At 35.0% G+C, this 12704-nt stretch overlaps 1 long non-coding RNA gene across 1 annotated transcript; it reads left to right on the top strand.

Annotated features, from left to right (window-relative positions):
- Positions 1-2641: 2641 nt before the first annotated feature.
- On the top strand, positions 2642-6808 carry LOC126611136 (uncharacterized). The gene is made up of 3 exons (XR_007618720.1): positions 2642-4706; positions 5209-5346; positions 6150-6808. It is a non-coding gene; the product is annotated as an uncharacterized LOC126611136 (long non-coding RNA).
- Positions 6809-12704: the final 5896 nt, after the last annotated feature.

Here is a 12704-nt window from a genome sequence, read left to right as displayed (position 1 = left end):
TTAAAATGCATGAGGCCTTTTGGAAAGATAGAGCTCGTGTTAAGTGGTTGACTAAAGGGGATAGAAATTCTTCTTTCTTTCATGCCTATGCTTGTATTAAATCCTCCAACTCTCGTATCAGTTGTATTCTTGATGGAGATAATCTTCTTACTAATTCACAGGCAATTAAGAACTATATTGTTAATTTCTATCAAACTTTGTTCGGTTCTTCTTTCACTCCTTCAGGTATTGATGAGGTTTGTGAGGTCATTCAACCAATGGTCACTAATTCTGAAAATGATTTTTTATCTGCATTACCTATTGATGAGGAAATTAAGGAGGCACTTTTCTCTTTAAATGCTTCTAGTGCGCCTAAGCCAGATGATTTTCCAGGTTTTTTCTATCACTATTGTTGAGATATTGTTAGCTTTGATGTTATATAATTTGTGAAGCAATTCTTTCAATCAAATTGGTTATACCCTAATGCCAATAGTAATTTCTTGGTTCTGATACTGAAGGTGGAAGATATTATTTCCATTACCCAATTTAGACCTATTGCTTTGGCAAATTTTCTTTTCAAGATTATCCCAAAATTTTGGCAGTTCGTCTTTCTCATGTTGTTCAACGCATTATTTCTCGTCAACCACTGCTTTTATACTTGGGCGATGTATCACAGATTGTATTAGCCTTGTTTTAGAATGTTTCAATGTGCTTGACAAAAAATCTCGTGGTGTTAACATGGGAGTTAAAGTTCATATAGCTAAGGCTTCTGATACTTTAGATTGGTCCTTTCTACTCCGGGTGCGTACTAACTTTGGGTTTTCCACTTGTTTTATGGATTGTGTTTCTACTATCTTAAGATTTGCTAAATTGTCCATCTTAATCAATGGTTCCCCGCATGGCTTTTTCTCTTGTTCTCGAGAAGTGTGCCAAGGGGATCCTCTCTCTCCGTTACTTGTCTATCTAGCTAAAGAGGCTCTATCAAGGGGTATGAGTCATCTCTAACTTGATGGGCTTACTAAGCCAATTTTTGCCCTAAGAGGTTGCATCTCTCATTCTCATGTTCTCTATGTAGATGACTTATTCATTTTCTGTAGAAGTGATGGTGCCACACTGTGTAATTTGCAAGGTTTTTTGGATAGATATAGTAGGGCCTCTGGTCAATTTATCAATAAGGCAAAAAGTACTTTTTACTTAGGCTCTACTTCAAGGCACCGCAAAGTTGTGGTTGAGAGTTACTTGGGATTCAAAGAAGGCAAAGTACCATTTGTCTATTTAGGAGTTCCAATCTTTTGTGGTAAGCTTAAGAGGTGTAATCTTCAAGCCTTGGCAGATAAAGCTAAAGCTAAGTTAACAGGTTGGAAGGGGAAGCTTTTATCTATGGTAGGAAGAATTCAACTCATTCAATCAGTTTTTCAGAGTATGCTTCTGCATAGTTTTTCTGTTTATCGGTGGCGTTCTTCCTTGTTGAGGTCTCTTTCGCGATGTGCTTGCAACTTTATATGGTCTAGTGATGTGACCTCCAAGAAGATTGTTACCATTTCTTGGCGTCAGATATGTGCTCCAAAGTAGGGATGGCAATTCTAACCGTTAAACTCGATAACCATGGATAACCGCCCGAATGGAACGGATTTGGGTATGGAAGTTTGGGTATATTCTGGATATGGGGAAAAACCATTTATATTATTCAGTTATGGTTTTGGATATGGTTATAGAGGTCCCCAAACTGTATCCATAACCAAATCCGACCCGATTAGTAAATAATATAATTTGTATATAATATTATAGTATAATATATATATATATATATATATATATATTTGTATATCTATTATGCACCGAATCATTACCTTGAGAATACAAAAGTTGCATTTTGTAGGAAAGTAAAGTTTTGAATCAAAATCAATGCGAACTCAATGGTGCTTATGGGAAATATCAAAGATAAGCCAACATCATTAGTGTTTTAATTTTTATACTCAACATGATCCATTCATTGGATCATTTTATACATCAATATATATATAGATATAGATATATTTGTATATCTATTATTCACCGAATCATTACCTTGAGAATATAAAAGTTGCATTTTGTAGGAAAGTAAAGTTTTGAATCAAAATCAATGTGAACTCAATGGTGCTTATGGGAGATATCAAAGATAAGCCAACATCATTAGTGTTTTAATTTTTATACTCAACAAGATCCACTTATTGGATCATTTTATACATCAAATGTTTAATGACGAACTTAATATCTACTAACTTATAATGTCTCAACTGAACGAATATATTTTTTGTATTGACGAAGATGGATATACCCGTTAACCAATGGGGAATCTATTACCCAGTGTGTATGGTTATGGATAATACCTGATGGTTAATTTACGGTTATGGATATGGTTAATTTTCGTGGTTATGGGGATGAATATAGCATTTCCGTCCCCAAACCAAACCGTTGTCATCCCTACTCCGAAGAATGAGAGTGGTTTGGGATTGCGTGATCTTTACTCTCTAAATACTACAACTCTCTTAAAGCTTGGATAGGTTATTATTACTTCTAATTCTCCTTGGAGTGTTTATTTTCGAGAACAATTCTAGCTACATGGTCGTTTATACTCTTGTAGATACAATCGATATTCTATATGGCCTGGTATTAAATTCATTCTTCATATCTTGTTTTAGAATTGTCGTTGGGTGATTGGAAATGGTTTTAGTACTTCTCTTTGGGTTGATAAATGGTTGGATACGCCTATTGTGGACATTGTTAATGCAACTGAGATTGCTCCTTCTCTATCTCGTATTAAGGTCCCAAAAATTATTCTTATGGGAAAATGGGTTATTCCTTCTATTTTTTCTTCTACTTTTCCTGACCTAGCTAAAGAGATTTTAGAAATGCCTTTTCCAATTGATGAGGACAAGGACGTGCTAATTTGGGAAGCTTCTACATCTTGAGTCTTTTCATTTTTTTGTTAAGAATTGGGCTTCCATTATTTGGCGTCCTTTCATTCCACCTCGCTACTCTATTTTAGTTTGGAAGATTCTTTTCAAAAAGCTCCCAACGGAGGATTAACTTCAACAACGAGGCATTCCGCTGGTTCCAATATGCCAACTATGTTACAAGAATTCTGAATCTATTGACCACTTATTTTTTTAGTTGTGAATTTGCACAACGTGCTTGGTGTTGGCTAGCTACCCAATTTGGCACGACTTTTCCACCTACGAGCTCCGTCTCTGATTTATGGCTTGCTTTTGTGTCAAAGCAGTTTTCTCCACAACTTTGCAATGTCTGGCTAGCTTCAGGGTTTTTCTTGCTATTGGTTATTTGGAAGATGCGTAACAAAGTGAAGTTTGAAAGTAAACCCCCTTCCTTCTCACACCTTTGCCTTTCCACCTTGGCCTGGATTAGGCAGGTTGGAGTTCTCACCCCTAGTCATGGACAAGGCATTTTGGATAGGCAACTTTTAGTCTCTCTTGGAATCTCAGTTAAGTCATGTAAAGCTCCTTTTATAGTCCCTGTTCTTTGGCATCCCCCTCATTTTTCTTGGGTCAAAGTGAATACTGATGGCCTTGCTAAAGGTAACCCAGGTCCTACGGCTTGTGGCGGGATTTCCTAGATTCTGTAGGCTATTTTCTTGGTGGTTTCTCCCTAAGCTTGGGGCATCATACTTTTTTCTATGCGGAGCTCCATGCTGTGGAACTGGCTCACACGCGGGGTTGGCAAAATCTATGGCTTGAAAGTGAGACTCTTCTAGTGTGACATCCTGTTTCGCTTCCGGATCCTTCTTTCCTCCTTGGTCACTCCAGACACGCTGGAACAATTGTATTCTCCGATTGCAAAACATGGTTTTCCGTTGCTCTCATACATTTTGAGAAGGGAATGTTGTTTCTGACAAATTAGCCAATTTAGGGTTCTCTCATCTTCACTTGTTTGGCATTCCGCTTATCCTATAAAGATTCTTCCTCTTCTGCACTCAGATTTCTTGGGCATGCCAGCCTACAGGTTTGTCTCCCCTTCTTGATGTGTGATTTCCCCTTTTTACCTAATCTTTTTGGATTTCCTTTTTCGTTTTGCAGCTTGTCTTGCAGGTTCTTACCTTTTAAGGTTTATAGAGGGGTTTGGGTATATGTCCACCCAATCTTTTCTTGTATTTTCTTTTTCAAGAGGGGTATGGTCTATGTCCCCCCGCCCCCCTCTTTTTCCTGTATTTTCTTTTTCAAAAGGGGTAAGGTGTATGTCCCCCCGTCTTTGTATTTCGTTTTTCTTGTTCTATGAGGGGTAAGGTTTATGTCCCCACCTGACTAGGTAAAAAAAAAAAGTTTGTTTAATTCCATGATGATTTTCCTTTCGAAAAAAAATTCCATGATGATTTATTCATTTCTTATCTGATTAAAATATAGCAGTTAAACTCTATTTGTTTCAACAGAGTGGCTACGAAACAAAGGTTCTCAGGGGGATAAAAGATGGAGGGAGGGACTCGAGTCGGGTTTTCTTTGACCCGGTTGTAACTTAAAATGAATTTTTAGTTTAATACATTGAGAGTAATTCAATGATTCTTAAATTTAACCCCTCAAATTACTATGTTATTGAAGATAATAACTTATACGACACGAATATACGTCACAGTGACATCTTGTGCCAATAAAATAAAAATAGAGGAACGAGAGGGTCGTGACACTATCGGAATAGACTGTCTGCTCAGTAAAGGAAGCAATCGTCCCTACCGTCAGGTTGGTTTTGACTGGTTGCATAGTAGTTATAAACTTACAGTTAGCAACCCGCAATTAAACATGGAGTCCACTTATGTGCCTAGTAATTTACTGTAGCCTTCGAGTTGTGTGTATTCATTTCATGGTAAGTTGAAATATTTAGAAGATAAGTTCTCCACATATCGTGTATATATTCTTTTACCGTTGAGAGACAAAGAATGCCATAGTCAACTAAAGAGATGGTGTGGATCCACAAGGTGTGATTGCAACAGTTGGTTATCTGATGAACTTCCTATCTTCAACAGTTAGCGTCACCATTATCTGTGAATTTTTTTTAGTATTCCCATATCTCTGTATATACCCTAGATGATAAAACTGAGCTGCTTTTATATGTGATGATGAAATATGAACTCCACCACAGCTTATGCATGTGATATTTAGTTATCTTCGCACCATGAAGACACTTGTATCTCTTGTGCTGTTTTCTCCAAGTGATGTTTACTTTCTCTGTATGCCTGTGCAGAAGAAATAATGGAAGTTGAAGAAGAAAATGATGGCAATTTCAGTCCTAACTCGCATGCACATATGCATCCCTCAACTTCAACTTGTGACTTGCATCCTAAAAAGAAAGCAAAAATAGATCCATTGTCACATGCGATTGGTGAGTGGTTTCAACGACACCAAACCTCAGTAAATCGCAAGTTGTTAAGGCTGTACTCATATTACTGAATGGTAACCCAGAAGAATACTATCTACTGAAATCTCTTCCTGATGCTGACAAGACATAGTTGATTCGGTTACTGTGGTTTAAACTTGTGTATGTAAAATAGGTTTTAGACATAGCCAATTAGCAACATTCTCCATCTCAGGAAAAGAAGAATAATCTGCCATCACCCTCTCTTGACAGCCCCTCCCCTTCCAACTTAATTTCTGGTTGTGCAATTGTTTAATTGATGTTTCAAGCGCTGCTTAACATCTTCTGTTGGTTACACTTAGCTTCTTCTAGACTTGGTATTTGCTATTAATTACATGCTTCAAGGACGCGCATAATCTGTTTCTATCTTTCACTTTCTATATTTTGGGAGGAGGTTGGGTTCAAATATGTTGCGAAAGAGTAAATTGAATTGAAATATTCCAATTGTAAATCCTTCTACTACAAGCTCCGACATATTAAAAAGAGAGAAAAAAGTAAGAAGTGATGAAGAATCAAATTTACTATGATATGGTCTTTTTGTAATTCACACTCGCCAAAATGAGTTTAAGTAAGAAAGTGCAGGCAGTTGCTGCAACGTATAGTATAACACAAGAATTTGCAAGTTTGATAGAATTACTTGAATATCCTCCTCTGATGTAGTTCCAGTGCATTGCCTTGTTATCCTGTTTTCTGTTGGATTCATGGCATGTTATTTTACTTGGTATCTAATGGCATTCAGATTTTCTCTAATGATTATAATTTATATACAGGGACATGAATGGTGGTAAAAGACGACGTGTTTCGTGGATTCCTTGTCAGTTCTGCAAAAGAAGCATCTGCATATGTAAAAGAATGGCGGTTTTTTGTCAATAGACTTTGCATTTGGTCTGCCTATGATGCTCGCTGCTGTTGTTTTTAGGATTATATATACTAGGCTAACTAGTGAGCTTTGAAATGTCTTGTACCGAAAGTTGTCTATAATATCTACGTACTTGTATGGTAATACTATATGTGTTTGTTTCGTGTCTAGCCTGAAAACAGAAAAGGAACGCACCGTGAATATTAGAAAGAAATTAGAGCGTTGAGCTCCTTGATAGCTAAAAGCAGAACTGATTTATAACTCAAGACAACATCAGCCTGAGGTTTCGGTGCCAGGCCCCGTGCCTGAAAATGTAGAGGTGAGCTTGACTAACAAGTGTTGTCCAAAATGGGTACCTGCCCCCATCTAGTTTTGAAAGTAAGATATAGCTAGCTACTAATATTCAAGGAAGAAGAAGGCACAACAGAAGATAACTTTCAACTTTGTTCAAGATGCATTACAGTTCATGCTCATACACATTCAGCTCTGACCTTTATCGTCCTCAGAACTCCATCACCATCACCATCTAATACATTGAAGCCACAATTGAAACCATCGCCACCACGTAGAACCGAGACAGCTTCAAAACTGAGCTGCCTTTTTTCATGAATATATATAACGTGAATGAAACTCCACATCTCTGTAAGATTTGTAAATAACTGACATAATAAATAGACTATATAATGACGTGCTGTAGGAACCCGACCACATTTTCTCTCCTTACATGCGGTTGCGGTTGTATATAGTCAATTGTGTGTTGCACTTCTTGGTTGGTTTACACAAACCGATTAGAATTAGATGTTTACTTTCTCTCTGTGCCTGTTGCTAAATAATTTTTTTTAGTTTAATACCTTTGTTTCTCGAGTTATATATCATTCCTCTAATCCTCTTGTGCTGTTTTCCCTCTCCTTGTTGTTTACTTTCTGCACGTTGTTGCGCTGAAGAAATAAACTGAATCCTAACGTGCGTCGCAGCTTTAACTTGTGACTCGCGTCCAAAAAAGAAAGCGAAAAGAGATCCCATGGCAGATGCAATTGGTGAGATGGGTATCTGAAGAACACTTGAAGGAAGGTAGGAAGGAGCAGATACGAATGGATCCTTAATTTGATCAAGTATCAAATTCTTCTTCATGCACGTCAGTGTCAGAGGATGAACTTGAGTTGGAATGTCGTGAAGCCGCATATCTTCTTTCCTAATAGTTGAGTTGAGATGATGTCGTCTGTCGCATCCAAAACATTCACTCCCTCGTTAAGAAATTAAACTTTCGTTAACAGTCAACTTGTTAAAGGACCGACGAACCTATCTAATACGCTGAAATTATACTTATTGTCAGGACCAGTTTTCATCAAAAGTCAACCTGTTTAGTGTTTAGTGTTTAGCGTTTAGCAACCAACTTAGGTCTGGGCGCCGTGCAACTTTGAAAGTGCAAACTCAAACAGCCAAAGTACGTGCAAAGTTTCGCTATAGGATAATGATATCCCTTGCCATTTCTTCTTAGTTCTTATTCAATTGCAACTACTAAAATTACTCAGTAAATTGCTTCTTCGCCTTTTTGCTCGTAACTCTTGACGACAATTTAACTAATATTTTGACACTAAAAAGGGATTATATCGTGGAATTAGACAGAGAGAAAAAAATATATTCTGATTACGTCCAAAAAATTTATAAATGAGATAAATGCAAAGGAGATTCTCTCAAAAGTTAGACTTTTATGAACTTATTTCACAGTTTAACGTTAATTTCTATGACAATATTATAAAATATCATGCAAAAATTATGAGCTGGCAAAATTTGTGTATTTTGAGAGAGTTTTTTTTAGCGTTTCTCTTTACTCATATTTTTTCCAATTTGAAAGAACTTTAGTATGAAGTGGACTAAGTTGAGGAGCATATACTGTCAATATTCGGTATAATTAAATATAAATATACACAGATAAATCGGTGAGATGGATGATAGGTAGGTAGATAGATAAATAAATAAATAAACAGAAGTTGGTGAGAGCCGTCCTAATTTATAATTATATATTGGAAAGTGGGGACAGACAGCAGCTATCCCATGTCAATGAAGTCGTTGTCACTACAAATTAGAAGAAAGCCAACAATGGAGGGCTAGGCTGTTGTATTTTGACTCAGAAAACCCATTATATTTATATCATTTCACTCGTGCAGATTTTTTTTTTTCGGGGGAAACTGGATACCCTTGTGTGCAGATTTGGAATGAGCACTTGCTGCTTAGTGGTATGTACTGTTCTAAAAATTCCAGTCTAGGTTTTGCCTAGGCATTAAGTTGCTGATCATCATTCTAATTAATGTCTAAGTATTTAAAAATTAAGAAAGAGCACATAGACGTACTGGGGGGCCTGCCTAGACCGTCTAGGTACCCGCCTAACTCGTCAAGACTTGCCTAGGTTACGACTCACTTAGACAGAAAATAAATAACTTTCATTTTGCATTTTATTTTTTTTAATAAATTGTAAGAGACTTGTTGAATACTTAAATGAAAACACACATTATATGCTTGTTTCTCATGTTTTCATTATGTTCCAATAGCTCATAATATATATGTCATTTTATTTTGTAGTTTATGATGAAATTATATATATATTAAGTATAAATAGACACTTATTTATAAGAAATATAATAGATTTAATTAAATCTGCCTAGACCCCTGCTTAACCGCCTAGGAGTTAGGCCCAGCCCGCCACCTGACTATTGTAGCGTCTTTTAGAACTTTGGTGATATGAGACACATTCCATGCAGTCAACTTGTTGAGCACTTGATTAATATCTAACAGCTTCAAGTTTGATTCATATGAATAACAATGATTATTTACGTTGATAATGATACTTAGTTAGTTATTTGCGTATCGTGTGACTTGGTGCAATTCTTCTCTCTTTTTCTCTTAAACTAGAACATCATCGCATAAAAAGAGTTTACACTAAAAAATAAAACTTAAAAACTAAAATCGAAATGTTTATCAATAGAAGCTGGACTTAAAATCTTTCCCTTATAAGTGATCAGAAATCCTATCTAACCGTGATACTAAATGATGATTAATAGCTCCTTAGATCTTAAACATACTACCAGCTTTCTAAATTCCCTCTTAGTTCAGCTAATGAGCTAATGAACCTCCCCACAAAGAAAAGATTAATTTTTGGCTCTCACCAACTTTGTCTCAAATTAACAAGTGTAAATGTATATCAATCATGCAAGATGCACAAAAATTTGGGCTCATCAGAAAAAGAGGCTTTTGTTGACATTTTTTAATGTGATTACTTGGTTGACAATGAACTGGAATATGTATAACTACGTACCAACCATGCATAATTGCACTTAGTGTTTTGCAAAAGTTATGAGCAACCTCATTTCACTCCTCTTTTATGGTCCAGTTACTATAGTACGGTATAACTGAATGGTACGAGTTTTACACAAGATCATACTGTTATTAAATTTACATATATAAAAAATTAATTGTTGATTTACTCAGTGGTATGTACTATAGAAAAAAAAAATTAGATTTTTAAAGATTTATTTTTAACTACTTCACTTGGAACTCTATTTTAATTTCACTTTGTACCCTATAACTCAAAAGTCATAATTGTACTCCCTTGAAACTCAAATTCACTTCACTTTGCCATTTGGAACTCGATTTTTGAACCCATTTTGCCCTCTAGTCGTCATTTTACTATATAAAACTCAAAATTCGCTCTATATTGCCTTAATTCTGTTATGTCGGTTTGATTTGGATGCAGCAGACTAATCAATTTCTTTTTTCTTTTTTTCATCTCTACAACTCAATCACAACAACCCAAAAAACTTCAAATTCTTAATTTCTTTTTTCTTTTAAACTTAATATTTTATGATTGTTGAATATTAACGCATAGTAGAGATTTATAATCAAATTCATTGGCACATGCAGTATAGTCTTATTGGGTGGTAAGTCTCACATATGTTCTATGACGGTTTTGGAGTTTCAAGGTGAAGGGAGAGTTACAATCAACGTGAAACGAATTTTGAGTTTCAAGTAGTAAAATTGTGATATTTGAGTTATAGCAGCAAAATAAGATTAGAATTGAGTTCCAACTTCCAGGGGCAAAGCTAAAAATAAGCCTATTTAAAATGGAGAAATAAGTTTTCTTAATTCAATTTTTTTTTCTTACTTTTTTTTTTTTTAAGTGTGTCTGTACTGGAGTAGTACTTGTTGAACAAAAAAAAAAAAAAACTTGGGAGCACCTGAAAAATATTATTAAAAGTTAATGGACAAATATGCATGTGGTGAAACCTGCAGCTTGCTTTAGTTGAATTTCCTGGGTAGGACCAATACTCATACAAATCACACATGGTTGGGAGCAATATATTACTAAACCTTTCCAAGTCTTCTACTTTTGGAGTTGGTATATACTTGTGGATGTGTGACTGTATGGTTATCAAAAAACGTTAAGTGCTAGTCGGGTGGCAGACAGGCGAATTTAGGTAAATTTTTTATATATCTTGTAAATAAGTGCATATTGACAGTTACAAAAAATTATACTTGTATGAAATCCATTGATAAAATAATAAAAAAATGATAAATTGCAAAAACAGTATCCAACAAGTCCAAAATTTAAAAACACATTAAGCATAAATGCTATATAACTATAATGAGGAGTATTGTAGGATAACACATGTACAACAAAATCACAATTTTAAACCACTTAGACTTAGATAGGATTTTTTATTTTATTTTTTAATTTCATTAAAAAAAAAAACCCCGTCTAGCTCCGTCTAGCCTCGCCTAACCCGCCTAGCCTGCCTAGGTGGCCGCCTAGAGCCCATCCGATTTTTCCAACCAATTTGCAAGAAAATGCCTTGGCTCACCACCGCCTAAGCCATTTTTTAGAACATTGATAGAAATATATATATATATTTATTTATTTACAAAGTTTGTTCAATTTTTTTATTTTTAGCAACCTACCAACCTTGAATTCTTCCATATTCACATTCACTTGGTAACAAACATTGTTTTCATAAAAAAGAAAAGGAGAAATAATGTAAAAAATTCTACTATTTGTACAAGCACAAGTGCCAAAAAATCCCATGTAATTTAAAAGAAAATTAGAATTGCTAGCGGGTGAGGATTTGCTTGAGTGTCTCGATTTGTTTTAGTCAAGCCTATTGCACTATCGTATTTTTTTTAGGGGTAATTCTTTTGCAAGTTGGTGGATTGACTTGGTGGATAGAACGTTCTTCTTGAACTTACTGTTTTCCGAATTTATTCATTTTCCTATCTTTTTAGGACCTTAGCGTAGCTTAGAATAGTAATATCGCTAGCAATAAAATGAGTAAATTATTTGAAGTCACAATATATTCAAATGTGAAAAACATTACAAAACGAGTTTGAGCCTTCATGAGGGTTGGAGCAACAACTCTGACTCAAAACAACTAAATCACTCTTTAATTATAGATTAATACGACATTAAACTCTTCATTATTAGGTCTTAATAAACTCAGACTCAACTTGTTGGGTTGTGACACTGACAAGTAAGCCGTTTAATAAACTAGTTGAATTTGGATTTTGTGTTTCAACACCTTAAATAAATTAGCTCAGTTTGCGGTTGCGTTTTATGTAATTGTGTGGTAAGCTTGCCTCAGCACGGCACGAAACCGGCACATTGCCAACCCTAGATAGACGTTAGCAAAACATTTCCCCTTGTTTACCTGGTTTGGTTTTGCTTTTTATTTAGAATTTTTATTTTTTTATATAGAAAATGCTAACTATGTTTTTAGATCATATTTTGTAGACTACATGATATGTCGGTTATTTGTTGGGTACTTTCTTTAAGGACTTACAAAGGAAGACTTAGACTATCTCCAAAGCAAATGTCAAATCTTAAGTAGAATGTCATACAATCAAATTTAAAGGTAGGAATAAGCTCCAACAGATATGTCAATTCTATGTGGATTGACATATGAATTTTCATATGTCAAATTTGATATATGAGAAAATGTGATATCGCAAAAAAAAAATAATAATGATTTTAGTGTGTGGGTCTCATTAATGCATCAATTATAGACATTGAAAATTTATTTTAATTAATTTCTTTTTAAAAATGGGTCATACGAATATTATTTATAACAAAAAAACATATAGATTGGAGGAACATAAAAATCTGACATTGCCACATTATCAATTAACATTTGGCATTTATCTTTTAACAACTTCATTAGATTGGAACTGCTCTTAACCATTTTTTTGTTTTCACAAATGGACCACCAAATTGAACTGGCAGCAGTGGTACTAAAATTTAGGCCGTGATTTAACAAAGAGAGCGACCCTTACTCAGTCCAACCAACTCTCGTTGGCATTTATATTTATTTATTTTTTTTCTGTAAAAACTTTATAATAATTTTGTTGGATTGAAATTGAGTTAAAATTTGGTGAACATTTTTATTTTATTTTATTGTTGCTTTTGGCGAAGAAAATTAAG

Source organism: Malus sylvestris, chromosome 2 (genome assembly GCF_916048215.2).
Source record: "Malus sylvestris chromosome 2, drMalSylv7.2, whole genome shotgun sequence".
NCBI classification, from domain to species: domain Eukaryota; kingdom Viridiplantae; phylum Streptophyta; class Magnoliopsida; order Rosales; family Rosaceae; genus Malus; species Malus sylvestris.
The sequence above is the reverse complement of the archived record's forward strand: the minus strand, read 5'-3'. Positions and strand labels throughout refer to the sequence as shown.